Source organism: Uloborus diversus, chromosome 9 (assembly GCF_026930045.1).
Source record: "Uloborus diversus isolate 005 chromosome 9, Udiv.v.3.1, whole genome shotgun sequence".
Classification (NCBI taxonomy): Eukaryota; Metazoa; Arthropoda; class Arachnida; order Araneae; family Uloboridae; genus Uloborus; species Uloborus diversus.
In genome coordinates, this window is record NC_072739.1 from 148,968,674 (window position 1) to 148,982,267 (window position 13,594).

At 34.3% G+C, this 13,594-nt stretch overlaps 3 non-coding genes across 3 annotated transcripts; all 3 read left to right on the plus strand.

The window, feature by feature from the left end:
• The first annotated feature begins 652 nt into the window (after window positions 1–652).
• Trnae-uuc (transfer RNA glutamic acid (anticodon UUC)) lies at window positions 653–724 on the plus strand. The gene has a single exon. It is a non-coding gene; the product is annotated as a tRNA-Glu (tRNA).
• Window positions 725–728: 4 nt separating this feature from the next.
• Trnaq-cug (transfer RNA glutamine (anticodon CUG)) lies at window positions 729–800 on the plus strand. Its single transcript has one exon. It is a non-coding gene; the product is annotated as a tRNA-Gln (tRNA).
• A 12,334-nt stretch (window positions 801–13,134) lies between these two features.
• Window positions 13,135–13,207, plus strand: Trnak-uuu (transfer RNA lysine (anticodon UUU)). Its single transcript has one exon. It is a non-coding gene; the product is annotated as a tRNA-Lys (tRNA).
• Window positions 13,208–13,594: the final 387 nt, after the last annotated feature.

Consider the following 13,594-nt stretch of genomic DNA (forward strand, 5'->3'; position numbering starts at 1 on the left):
TTGAAAAAATTAAAGAGAAATCGGGACCAATTCTTGAAAAAAAAAAAAAAAAAGAAAGAAGAAATATAAAAAAAAGATGAAAATTCAAACATATCAATTCAATTTTACATTCATTTTTTATTTTATAGTGGAAGTTATACCGAGAAAATTAACTGCATCATTAATCAAAATAGAAAAAAAGTGGAAAATCAGTGAGAAACAATACAGCTGTTGATCATACTGGAATAACTGTAATGATAAGCTGGATGAAATAAAATTAGATAAAATTTCAATCCGTGTTATAAAAATTCACGACTTGCTTCAGGTTTACTTAAGTCAATTTATTATTATTTTTTCAGTAATAATCGTTGATTATAACTAAAAAGGCACTACAGAGCGGAGGAAGATGAACTACATAGTTCGCAAGAAACAAAATTTGTAAAACAAATAGTATATAAATATTTTTTTACACTTCTGCTTGGCTGCTTTACAGCTGCAGAAAAACAGAACATCGTGTGGGTCTTTTAACCACTGGATTAAGTAGATACTCCAAAATTGTGAAGCTAAAATCTGTTTTCTGTTGTTTTGCGAATAGAAGCAAGCATTAAACAGCCGAAATGTGAATATCATTTAAAGTTTAGTATTTATAGCTAGTTTAAAACCAGCAAGTGTATCCCATGTGGTCTAGTGGTTAGGATTCCTGGCTTTCACCCAGGCGGCCCGGGTTCGATTCCCGGCATGGGAAGATAGGTTCCATGGTGTAATGGTTAGCACTCTGGACTCTGAATCCAGCGATCCGAGTTCAAATCTCGGTGGAACCTAGTTTTTTTTAAAAACATTTTAATGTTGATTTTTTTTCTAGTTTTTGTTAAAAACATTTTAATTCTTAGTTTTTTTCAAAAAAAGAAAAAAAAAACATGAAAAGATTTGGTTTGTTTTTCAAGGGGAGTCAGTACCCTATATACTTTCAAAAATTTGATTTTGATATATTTTGAAACTCCATTTCAATACCTTTTAAATGATACAAACTTCTTGATCGTGCTCATATTAGAAGTAAGTTAAAATAAGCTTAAAAAAATATAAACATATTTTAATGAGGTAGGATTTTCCCCTTTAAAAATTGCAATGTCTCGAAATGGTAGTTTTGAAACTAAATGTTCCTTTTTCCCAAATGCTCCTTCAACTAAATTGTGTTAGGCTTTGAAATTTTTAACACCAATTCCATACATTTAATTGCATATACTAAAGTAAAAAATTTTTCATATTCCGAAAAATATTTTTTATAGAGCTGATTTCGTGCTGCAAAATGGCATTTTTTGAAGGGAAAAAAAAAATACAATGAGTTACATGTCATTTTTTTTTAAACTAAGCTTTCTTTCTGCCAAATTTTACTTCAGTATAAAGAAAAGAGTCTACTAAAGAGAGAGAAAAAAATTCATAATTGTATTTTTAATAGATTTTCAGAACAAGGTACATGAACCTGTGCAAATTAACATTAAAGGTATAGAAGGTACCGACTCCCCCCCCCCTCCCCGACTTAAACAATTTATTATAAATTAAAACTTTTTTTTTCAGTCACACAATTGCAAAAATAAAAATGTCAGAAGTAAAATTGCTTTTTGTGGCATTAAATGTTCTTGGTTCTTCCTAGGAATAATCTAGTCGAAGTGATAAAATTTCCATTTAGCTTTTCCTCCCCCGTAATTAATTTGTGGGTTGAATTCTTCCCTCCCCACTTTCGGATCTTTTGTAAAAACTTAACGTTTTAAGTAGTTATTGTCACCAATAACTTCAAATTATTTTATAACTCAATCAAAATATTGTTCTTACAGGAAAAATCAAAGGAACGTCAAAAACAGTCAAGTGAGAACAATAAGCAATCGTGATTGCTCAAAAAAAGCTAACGCAAAGAAATTGAAATTTTGATCAAGAATTTTTCTAAAAATATAGTTTTGGACACTTTCGGACAGTTTTGTACGCAAGGGTTTTGGACAGGACGGTAAAAACCAAGGTTTTTACCCTGGTTTTTACCGTAGTGTCCAAAACCTTGCCAAACCTGCTTCATGTACGCCGAATACTCTCAAACTTTTTTTTAGACATATAGCGTATACCCTCAAGCTTTAAAAAAAATTGTATGACATACTATGAAAATGATCACATACACTGCATAGTTGATTATTGGGAGTATATCCTCAGAAAAATTGATGGGAGCATTACTGACAAAGTCGCTTATCAATGTTAACATTATGCTCTTTTATTAATATTGTTGTTCATCATTTTTAGAGTAATAATAGTAATTATAAAGTTAATTTTGTTAATAAAGTTAACGAATAACGAACTGGTTTCAAGGTAAAACTTATGCATGCACAGATTCTAGAATTTTGATCGTTCGAAACCTTTCAAACAATATAGGTTTTTAAAGCTTTCTCTGATTCAAATCAAATCATTTAAAAGCTGCCCCCCCCCCTTTCTTTTTTACTTCAGACCTAGGCTTGCTCAAAATTGTTTTTGAATTCGAGTTTGCGAGAAAAAGAGCACATAAAAGCAGTATATATGAGCTGTTCTTTTTTTATGCGCAATAAATTTATATTAAAACGAAAATGAAAACCATTGTTTGTTTTTGCTTTTAATAAGAGTAGGTAACAGGTAAATATGTTTTCAATTTCAAAAAGTTACACTCTGAATAGATTTTAAAACGAAAACTCTTTAGAATAACATGCAAAAAAGTTTTTTTAATCTAAAGGGCAATTCTACTAAAAGTGGACATGAGGGTTGAAATTTAAAAATTGTTTTATTGCTGGGGCATTCCACGGTATTTTTGACATTATGTAGAGTCCGTAACGTGACCTTTTTTTGCCATAACTTTTTAATTTACCGTTTGATTTGCAAATTATTTTAATTTGAGCTGGTGTGTTGGTAGGAAAAGATCAAAATAAAATAATATACTAATCAAACAGTAAATTAAAAAGTATGGCAAAAAAGGTCACGTTACGGACTCTACATAAATGTCAAAAATACCGTGGAATGCTCCTGCTACGAGTAATAATCAAATTAAAGCTAATAACATGAGGTTTATGAAAATATTAGTGGTATCCGCACGGCTTTGCTCGTAGTAGAAAATTAAAAGGTCTTTTGATTCGCCTGTATATTTACAAATAATGTATGGTGAATTTCTCGCCAATTGGCTTGCCCATGTTACGGTTCCACGCTGTGATAACTTGGTAATTTACTCGTCCATCTTATGATAATTTTGCTCGGGAAAATGTTCTTAAAATTGAAATAGAAAAGGAACAAAATCGAATTTTCGAAAAATCGCTTCGAGGTGCACACATCCATGCTACAAACTGACTTTGTGCCAAATTTTATGAAAATCGGCAGAACGGTCTAGGCGCTATGCGCGTCACAGAGATCCAGACAGAGATTTTCAGCTTCATTATTAGCAAAGAAGATAAAGAAAATGTTCATAAAAGTAACCTTTTTATTATTTTTTTGAGCCGAAAGTTAGCGTAATTTAACAAACTTGTATTTAGGGAAAACATAGTAAATGTAGTTAAACGTAGTACAAAGCACTACATTATTAATATTATGTTACTGTTTTACTTATTAACTTAAAAAAAGAAAAAATAAGTAAAGATACTCGAATGCAAGCTCATGGGTGACCCTACTGATTTTTCCCTGTAAAAGGTGATATTTAACAAAAAAGAAATTGCTTATAGTTAGCAAAGAAAGCTACACTTGACCTAATTTCGCTAGCGGCCATTAAAGATTTGCTAAACTAAATGTACACCCAGTACTAGCTTTTTATTTCTTACTAGTGGCACCCGCACGGCTTTGCCCGTAATAGAATATTAAAAGGTCTTTTGGTTCGCCTGTACATTTACAAATAAGCATAGTGATTTCTCGCCAATTGGCTTGCCCATGTTACGGTTCCACGTTGTGAAAACTTGGTAATTTACTCGTCCATCTCATGATAATTTTGCTCGGGAAAATATTCTTAAAATTAAAATAGAAGAAGAACAAAATAGAATTTTGGAAAAATCGCTTCGACGTGCATACCCCCATGCTACAAACTAACTTTGTGCCAAATTTCATGAAAATCGGCCGAACGGTCTAGGTGCTATGCGCGTCACAGAGATCCAGACATCCTACAGACATCCAGACATCTCCGGGCAGTAGAGATTTTCAGCTTTATTATTATAGTAAAGATTATGGGAAAAAGGGCTTAAAATTTTAATAGAAAATTAATAAAATCGATTTTTCAAAAAATCGCTTCGAGGTGCACACCCCCATGCTTCAAGCTAATTGTGAGTCAAATTTCATGAAAATCGGCTGAACGGTCTAGTCGCTATGCGCGTCACAGAGATCCAAACATCCATGCAGAGAGACTTTAAGGTTTGTTATTTAAAAAGAAAAGAAAAGAAGAAAGATAAAGAAGTAAAGAAAAGAAAGATAAAGAAAGATAATTTTCAGAATAAATTCTTTCCCATTTTATTAAATTTCTGTGAAAAATGGGCTTAAAATTGGAATAGAAAAAGAACAAAATCGAATTCTCGAAAAATCGCTTCCAGGTGCACACCCCCATGCTACAAACTAACTTTGTGCCAAATTTCATGAAAATCGGTCGAACGGTCTAGGCGCTATGCGCGTCACAGAGATACAGACATCCTCCGGACAGAGAGACTTTCAGCTTTATTATTAGTAAAGATAAAGATAAGGATAAAGAAGAAATGTAATTTATATTCACTATTGTCAAGTTTGTCATCTGTACTGATCACTATTCTTTCAGAAATTGCTCATCCAAAATTGCGGGTTTGCACAGTATCACACCCGTCACAAATTTTGTCACACCCGTCACAGCACAAAATCATTTGAATGTCTTTTAATGGAAAAAAAAATGTTACAGTCATTAAACATTAAAATATTCACAGTAATTTCTAGAAATATGAGTGCAGGTGAAAACTCATGTCTCGCAAGCGTCACACCCATCACAAGATTTTAAAAATTTCTTTAAAAAAACTGAAAAGTCCTAGTTTTGCTTCAACTCAATTATTCAAGCAAATGCATAGTTTAACATGATTGAAATACTTTGCTAGTGAAATACACCGCCAGCTCAGTCATTTCCAGCCGGGCTGGAAATGCCCGAGCTGGCGGTGTATTTCACGTAATTCTGCTTTAGCCCTGGCTAATGGGCGGTAATTTACTGAATATACTTTGCTAGTATTTGATAACTGATTTGCTCAAAATGTTAGTTTAACCAGTAAAAATAGTGTCTGGGTGTCACACCCGTCACAATGGAATTGCCCTAAAGACAATTTCCAAAAGCATGGTTTGCACTAAAAAGTATGAAATACAATGAGTATATGATTTCTTTGTCACAAAACTGAAAAATTGGGTTGAAATTTTGAGAGGAAAAAGTCGGTATACAGCTCTTCGTACGACCAAATTTTACTATAATGTCCCAGTTTCTTCTTCTCTCAATTTTTAATTTAAATTTTATTAGCAATATAATTTATATTTAACATAAATTAAGGTTCACTGCAATTTTTGAGCGTTGCAATCATTAAAAAATCATTTGCTTATGTTATACTTTTTCGGGCGAAACATGCCTACAGTCTTTAGATTTAAAACACATTTTTCATACTTTATTACTTTTCAGAAGAGAAACCCTTTTATTTCTTACTAGTGGTACCCGCATGGCTTTGCCCGTAATAGAAAAATTAAAAGGTCTTTTGGTTCGCCTGTATATTTACAAATAATGTGTGGTGAATTTTCTCGCCAGTTGGCTCGCACCCATGTTACAGTCCCACGTTATGATAATTTCGTATCTCGCCAATTGGCTTGTGCCCATGTTACGGTTCCACGTTATGATAATTTCGTAATTTACACGTCCATCTCATAATAATTTTGTTTTTAAAATTGGAATAGAAAAAGAACCACATCGAATTTTCGAAAAATCGCTTCGAGATGCACACCCTCATGCTACAAACTAACTTTGTGCCAAATTTCATGAAAATCGGCCGAACGGTCTAGGCGCTATGCGCGTCACAGGGATCCTGATAGACAGAGGGTCTTTCAGCTTTATTATTAGTACAGAAAAGATAAAAAAGATTCAAAACTTTTTTCTTTTGCTTTTTTAAAAATTAATTTTAAGAAATCAGAATTTTTTAGACTATCAAAAAACCCAACTTTTTTTTTCAATTTCCTATTGCCCGCTTTGACGCTTAAAAGAAGTTACAATATTACTTCAAACTAATGAGGCAGTTCGTTTGGAAACGAAACCACATACCAGATAAAATACAAGAACGCGTATCACAAGTTCTTTCTGCATTCTTTTAAACAGAAAAATCATCGAACAGCCTAATTTTGCTGATAAAGTGCTAAAGATATACGACCACATGATAAACACGAATTTCCATGACATAGCATAAAAATAAGCAATTGATCCTATTCTGTTATGTAACCAAAAATAGAGTGTAACGTTTGAAATCGAAATCAATACTTGGAGATTTGGCGCCATCTGGTTTTCCTATTATACATAATTTAAAAATATACAAGCTACGGGGGGAAAAACTTTAAGTAAGAGGGTGGTTTTAAGTTTTTCTTTTATTGTACGTATTTGATCAACTATAAATCTAAATGTGCACGTTTTTTTTTACAAAAAAAAAATTATAATTTTTGTTTGACAGATATAAGTACTTCAAAAATAAACAAAAACATTATTGCAACTTATTTCATACATTTCATCTCAAAAGATGTCAGCACTGAATTGATAATTTAGCCACCAACCACAAACGAAAGTATTTCAAAGAAAAATTTTCCAATAGTCATCAAATATTTTGGTGGTGCTGCCATCTATCGTTCAATGTAGAAGTTCAGAGAAATTTCGTTAATACAAGTGCATTGGATCGCTCGTAGGACTGCAGAGTCGGAGTAGAAGAAGCAAAATTTCAACAGTCAGAGTCAGAATCGGAGGTGGTCATTTTCCCTGAAATTTCACAACTCTACCGTTGCTTGTGGAGACGGAGTCGGAGTAGGAGCATGACTGATTTTGGGGTAAGGGAATGGAGTCGGAGTCGAAGGCGCTAAAACTCCCTGAGTCGGAGTCGGAGTGAGGGTCAGTCACTTGTCCTCCTATTCCGCAGCCCTGCATACATGGACGTTTATTTCGGAGAGATTTAAGGGGTGGTTCTGGACACCCTCCGTTAGTATACAGTTCAAAAAAGGCAATTTCCGAAGTAAATAAACTGGAATCTCAAATAATGAACTATTCGAAAAGGATTTGGGTTTTCAAACTAAATTCTCACTTTCTACATGATCAAAGGTCACTAAATGTTTTTGGGATTTCAGTTTCCAAAAATTTTGAGAAGATCGCCCGAATTCAAACGCTACAAAAGTTGGCTAAAAATTACACTTTTAAAATTTCAGTTTCAAAACTTTCCAAGAGAAAACCCACCAACACTTCGTTCTTCCCCCATTTCGAAGATAGGTGAAAAGTGTGTTATTAAAACTCCAGTTTTAATTTTTGTTATAGGAATAGACAATGAACCTCTTTAACCTTGCATCAGTAATAGCGTAATTGTGGTTTTAAGACTTCAATTTTGAAAAAACTCCGAGATTCAGCCCCAGAATCTTCCTATTAAGGCCTGATATCAAGTTCTTCGATTTCCTTCTGATTCGGAAAATTCACTGAAAGATATGACTCTGAACACTTTCCTTCTCTGACCTTCCTTTTTAAGTGTCCTAAAGATGGCCTGAAATAACATTTTTAAAACTTCAGTTTTGAAAATGTTTCGGTGGTGAACCTCAGAGTCTCGTAACCTAAACTCCACAAAGGATAACCTAAATTTTTTAAACCTTAAGTTTTTAAAACTCTATTTGTGGCATTTCTTCGAGGAAGTGCTCCTTCACCTCTCACTTACAATATTCTTTATATCACCAAAGACATCCTAAACATTTTAAGTACTTCAGCTTCGAGGAATTTGCGGTGGAGAGCCTCCGAAGATTTTTTCCTCAAAATGATGCGAACACTGAGTTATCTACGATACTATAAACTGTGGGTTGAATTGAAAATTTAGCATGTGGCGAGAATAGGGTCATTTCCAAAATTTTAAAAGTACTTTTTTTTTTCTGAAAGAGCATGCTTAAAAACATAGGATCTGACCATTTTTTAAATAATTCGACAAAGTTTAATTTTTTAGGAAAATATTTTAATCGCTGCGAAGATTCAATTTAATTTTTGACACTTCTGCACATGACATCACAAGTGATGAAATGCCATTCACTGATGCCGTTAGCGCAAGCGCAATATTTAATTCGCACCTTTACTCACATTTACTGGCAATGATATGGTTTATAGGAAACGTAGAGCACAATGCTTAATTCGCTTCTGAATCATCATAACGTGGAAACGCAGTAGACAGCAAGCGTAAACATTCAGCGCGCCACTGGATTACGCATTACGCGGCGAAGTACATCACTTGTGACGTCATAAAGACCACGCCTTGTTTGAAAAATCGGACATTAAAAAAATAATAATAATAATTAAAAATTAAATGTTGGGAAAATGAAAGTATTTTCTGAGTCCATGTTATTTTTTTGCTCATTCTATCAACTTCAGGGACTAAAAGAAAAGTATTTTTGACTGAAGGAAACAACCCCATTAAGTTAACTTTGTGCATGATACTTGGCACCATCCATTTAAAAACGATAATTATGTCTTGGTATACACAAGCTCCCACTAAAATAACAGAGAATTATAATTTACATCCTTTAGATGTCACATATTTGTCCAAAAATTCTCTAAAAGACTTGTGGCAAAAAATTAACAAAAAAAAAGGTAGTAAGGGGCTGTTTGTAAATGATCTCACAATTTTTTCCACCATTTCGGACCCTTTCCCCTCCCCTTTATCACGACGTCCACCCCCCCCCCCACCCCACCCCCCAATGCGTTCTCTCCCAAATGCCGCAATGCTGATGAGGTTTTTAAGTAACATGACGAACACGATATGATAACATGAAATTCGAAGCAGCGCCTGATTTATTTGTCGAACTCAGTGCCAGAACATCCGGAAATTGGAATGGCCACGGTTAAACCATTTTCAGCCCATGAAAGAAGAAGGGTTCTGTCATTCACCCGTAACTCCCCGAGTTAAGTGCAGAGTTGTCATTTAGAAGCGATGAGGGTACGAGCTTTATCATAATGAACGAGTTCTCTAGCCACTTAATTACCCTCTTAGATGGAGTGAATCATTAGTTCCCCCATCTCACAAGGAATGTCTTTGTTCATTGAGCTGTCATGTGCTTTGTAAACCTACACAGGAGTTCATTTGAACTGGAGGAGGATTCATAGAGATCACTCACAGCAAAACTGTTCAGTGGGAATTTTGAAAAGAATGAGGAGAAAACGATTACTGAAACTGTGACAAAGGAATCGGTTTTTATGGGATAACCATTGTAGCCTGAAAAACAATTGCGGAATCAAAAGCTGGACAAGTTCGGCAAAGAGGAAAAACTAACTAATGCATTAAAAACACAAGAAAACGCGAAAGAAATGTTGGAATTCGGCTAAAGTACCAAAACCAAAAAGTAATTTTCCACCATAGCCTGTCAAATTCTCAAGATTTGGTGCAGTAATACAAAATTCTGTCTTTTAATCGTTGCCGAAAACAAAAATGAATAATAGTAATCATGAAAGTAGTTTTCTTTACTAATAATAAAGCTGAAAGTCTCTCTGTCAGGATCTCCCTCTGTCCGGATCTCCGTCTGTATGTGAGGATCTCTGTGACGCGCGTAGCGCCTAGACCGTTCGGCCGATTTTCATGAAATTTGGCACAAAGTTAGTTTGTAGCATGGGGGTGTGCACCTCGAAGCGATTTTTCGAAAATTCGATGTGGTTCTTTTTCCATTCCAATTTTAAGAACAAAATGATGGACGTGTAAATTACGAAATTATCATAACGTGGATCCGTAACATGAGTACAAGCCAATTGGCGAGAAAATTCACCATACATTATTTGTAAATATACAGGCGAACCAAAAGACCTTTTAATTTTTCTATTACGGGCAAAGCCGTGCGGGTACCACTAGTTACTAATAATAAAGCTGAAAGTCTCTCCGTCTGTATGTCTGGATCTCTCTGACGCGCATAGCATCTAGACTGTTCGGTCGATTTTCATGAAACTTGGCACAAAATTAGTTTATAGCACGGAGGTGTGCACTTCGAAGCGATTTTTCGATAGTTCGATTTTGTTATTATTCCATTCCAATTTTAAGAACAATTTACCGAGAAAATTATCATAACGTGGACGAAAAAAATTACCATAACGTGGACTACCGAATTACCATAACGTGGACAGGCAAACCAGAGCCGTGTCCAAGGGGAGGGTTTTAGGGGTTAAACCCCTCCCATTGAAAGAAAAAAAAGATCAATGAATCATTGAACGATTTTCCAAAATGTATTTTAAGTTTTAATTAATTTTAGAGTTAAACTCTGATACAGTATTCACCCTCTTTAATATTTCCCCATGTTTAAGAATTAGCATTTTCCTCAATTGTAGGATTCCCAAGCCCCTTCGCTTCTAAGTACTTGAAAAAATTAACGACGAGGAATGGCTGAAGAGTCCGGCAATGCTGTAAGCATGCAGGGGAAAATTATTTAAAAGAATATTAGACAATGACGTAGCTCCCCCCCCCCCCCCAAAAAAAAAACTTAGGGGCAGGGAAAATGGTTACTTTGCTTACTGTTAGTTTTTTTTTTATGGTACGCCTTTAGTGTTAGATGAATTAGTCGTTTCACACATTAGAAAAGTGTTTCTATGCGAAACAGCAATTTCTTTCAAATAAAAGTTTTATTTTTATTAAATTCCTGTTCAATGTTATTTGATGGAAAAACAAAAGAAAAAAAAAGAAGAAAGAAACTAGTATTAGGTGGCATAAAAGAAATATGTGTGCTTTCACAAAATGTTCAACTGTACAAATAAGATTTCATTTAAAAAAAAAAAAAACACACAAACAAAACGTATAAAAAAGAAAAAGCCTAGTTATCGAACTAAAATGAACTATTCAACACGCGTAGTTAGTTTTCGTTTGACAACGTAAGTTACAAGGCAAAAAGTTTCAACCCCTCCCTTTATGAAATCCTGGACACGGGCCTGAGGCAAACTATCTTATACGACCATGGGCGAGCAAATGAGCATAGCAAATTGGCGAGAAATTCGTCATCCATTATTTGTAAATATACAGGCAAACCACTAGTTGTTAATAAAGCTCACAATTCAATTTTTGGATATTGCCTCTCTCTTTTCAGGTCGCCTGCTCCAGTAGCGTTGCGAATAAAACTTTTCAGAGGGGAATAAGTTTCCCCTCTGAAAAATGTTTAAGTTTCGGCCTGGGGCCCCCTCTTCCTTAGGGGCCCCAAATTACTGAAAGAATTATGCATAGCATTACAACTATACAAAAAATACACACATTTATTAAATAATAGCCTTCAAGGGGCCTCAAAATAATTGTGGGCCTTGGGCCTCACTTTTAGTTAGTCGGGCTCTGTTCGTGAGGGGGGATATTGTGAGTTTCAGTCGTTTCATATGTTCAGAGAGGCAAAAATTTGCCGTTTAGGGAGAGAGAGATATCTAGGAGTGTACACAGCAATTTTGGGGCCCGTCACAAATGACTTTTACTTGCCCCTCCTCCCTCCATATTGTTTACTCCAACGTATCTATGTATATTTCACCCTTCATTAAAAAAATTTCGGGCCCCCTTCAGGCTCGGGCCTGGGCTAACAGGTGTCCCTTCTCCCCCCCCCCCCTGCGCCCGTCCCTGGATATATCTCTCAATCCCTCCCCCTTTTGAAATTTGAAAACGCCACTAGAATCTCCCGTTGCCCCCGAATCTTACGTTAAGATAAACTTGAATTCAAAACTCGTGAGTTTTAAATTCCTTTGCACAGACTGAAAATTGTAATATTGCTCCCATAGCGAACCCAAAGTGATTTTATTCAAATATGCTTTGTATATATGTGTGTTTCTTTCTAAAGAAATAGTTTTTTAAAACTTTTCTTATGAAGAAATGAATTCAGAAATGGCTAATGGTACAGTGAAATTATTTTTAACCCCTTAGGAGGTGAAGCCTCCCCTCCTCCTCTCTAAAATTCGCAACTGCTTGCGTGGCCTTTATAAAAGCTAGCTCTTGTACTAATTAATATTTTACGAAAGTTTGAAAATCCATTTAAAAAAAATTCATTTCAAGTAAGGATGCGCCGATAAGCAAATGGGTCGATTACCAATTAATCGGCAGTTAGTAATGAGCCGAATAATCGGCAGAGCAGATTAATGATTATGATGATGCAGAAAATTACATCTATTTAATGTTTAATAACTACATTCATCAGTTTCTTAAAAAAATTATGATAAAAAATATTTTTACGCCGAAATCTCAGCAAAATTTGGCCGATTAATCGGCCTCGTCCCTCATTTCAAATATACCGATTTAGATTCAAAATAAGACAAACGCCTGTGTCAAACAATTGTCAGTTGCTATTAAATTGAGAACATTCAACTAGTACTTTCAGGGGGGGAGTCAAATATCCCGCTAAATTTTTCATCTGCATTTAAAATCAAGTTATGTACACGTTAGTTTTTTAGTTTAATTTTGTTATTTTCTTAATGAATTTCTCCGCTATACAATAAAAAGATAGAATTATTTAGAAACATTTGCACCTCTACCTAATTATTTACACTTGAAGTGGTTTTAAATACATATGTGTGTCTTTTATATTTAATAAAAGTGTAATAAGTAATATTACCCTTGTGTAAATACAAAAATTAATGTCAACTAGGTTTGACTTATGTCAAATAACAAATAAACGACTAAATGTTTTTTATTTTCTTTTTTTTCTGTACCATTGAAATAACGATCCAGGTTTTAAAAAAATATATTAAAACAACATAAAAGTTGCGCTTATCAGTTTATTAATACGTGCGGCTTAATTCGATGCCTTTCCGAAATAATTTAAAAAGTAAAAAGAAAAAAAATACACAACTAAGCACATGCACATACAGTGGCTGTCATGTAGAAGTTCTGCCGTAGAAACAACATCCAACAGCATAGGAGAAACATAGATGTTGAGGAAAATGTTAAAAAATTAATCCTTCTCTCTCGAGCCCGGATAGCTCAGTCGGTAGAGCGTTAGGCTTTTAACCTAACGGTCCAGGGTTCGAGTCCCTGTTCGGGCGGTTATATTTTTCAACTAACTAGCATTTTTTTATTCAATTAAAAAAGCAAGGACTTAATGAGTGCTATCGTTTTCAAAATATGCATTTTTCACTTTCATACTATTTTTTCTTTGATTTTAACTCGGGAGGAAAGTGAGGAGAAGAATAGAAATAAGTTTTTTTTTTTTTTAAAAGAAAAAAGAGGAAATTTCTTGTAGAAAAAGAAACATGCAACTGACCTATGAATCCATTTTTTTAAAACTTTGAGCATATTTTTTCTTTACAAATATTAAAAAAAAAAAATTCAACCTGAATATTGAAGGGCAATTTGAGATTTGATTTGAACTTAAACAAATCTTTGCCCATACCTTTCTTTCTTTTTTTTTTTTTTTTTGAAAGAAACTGTTG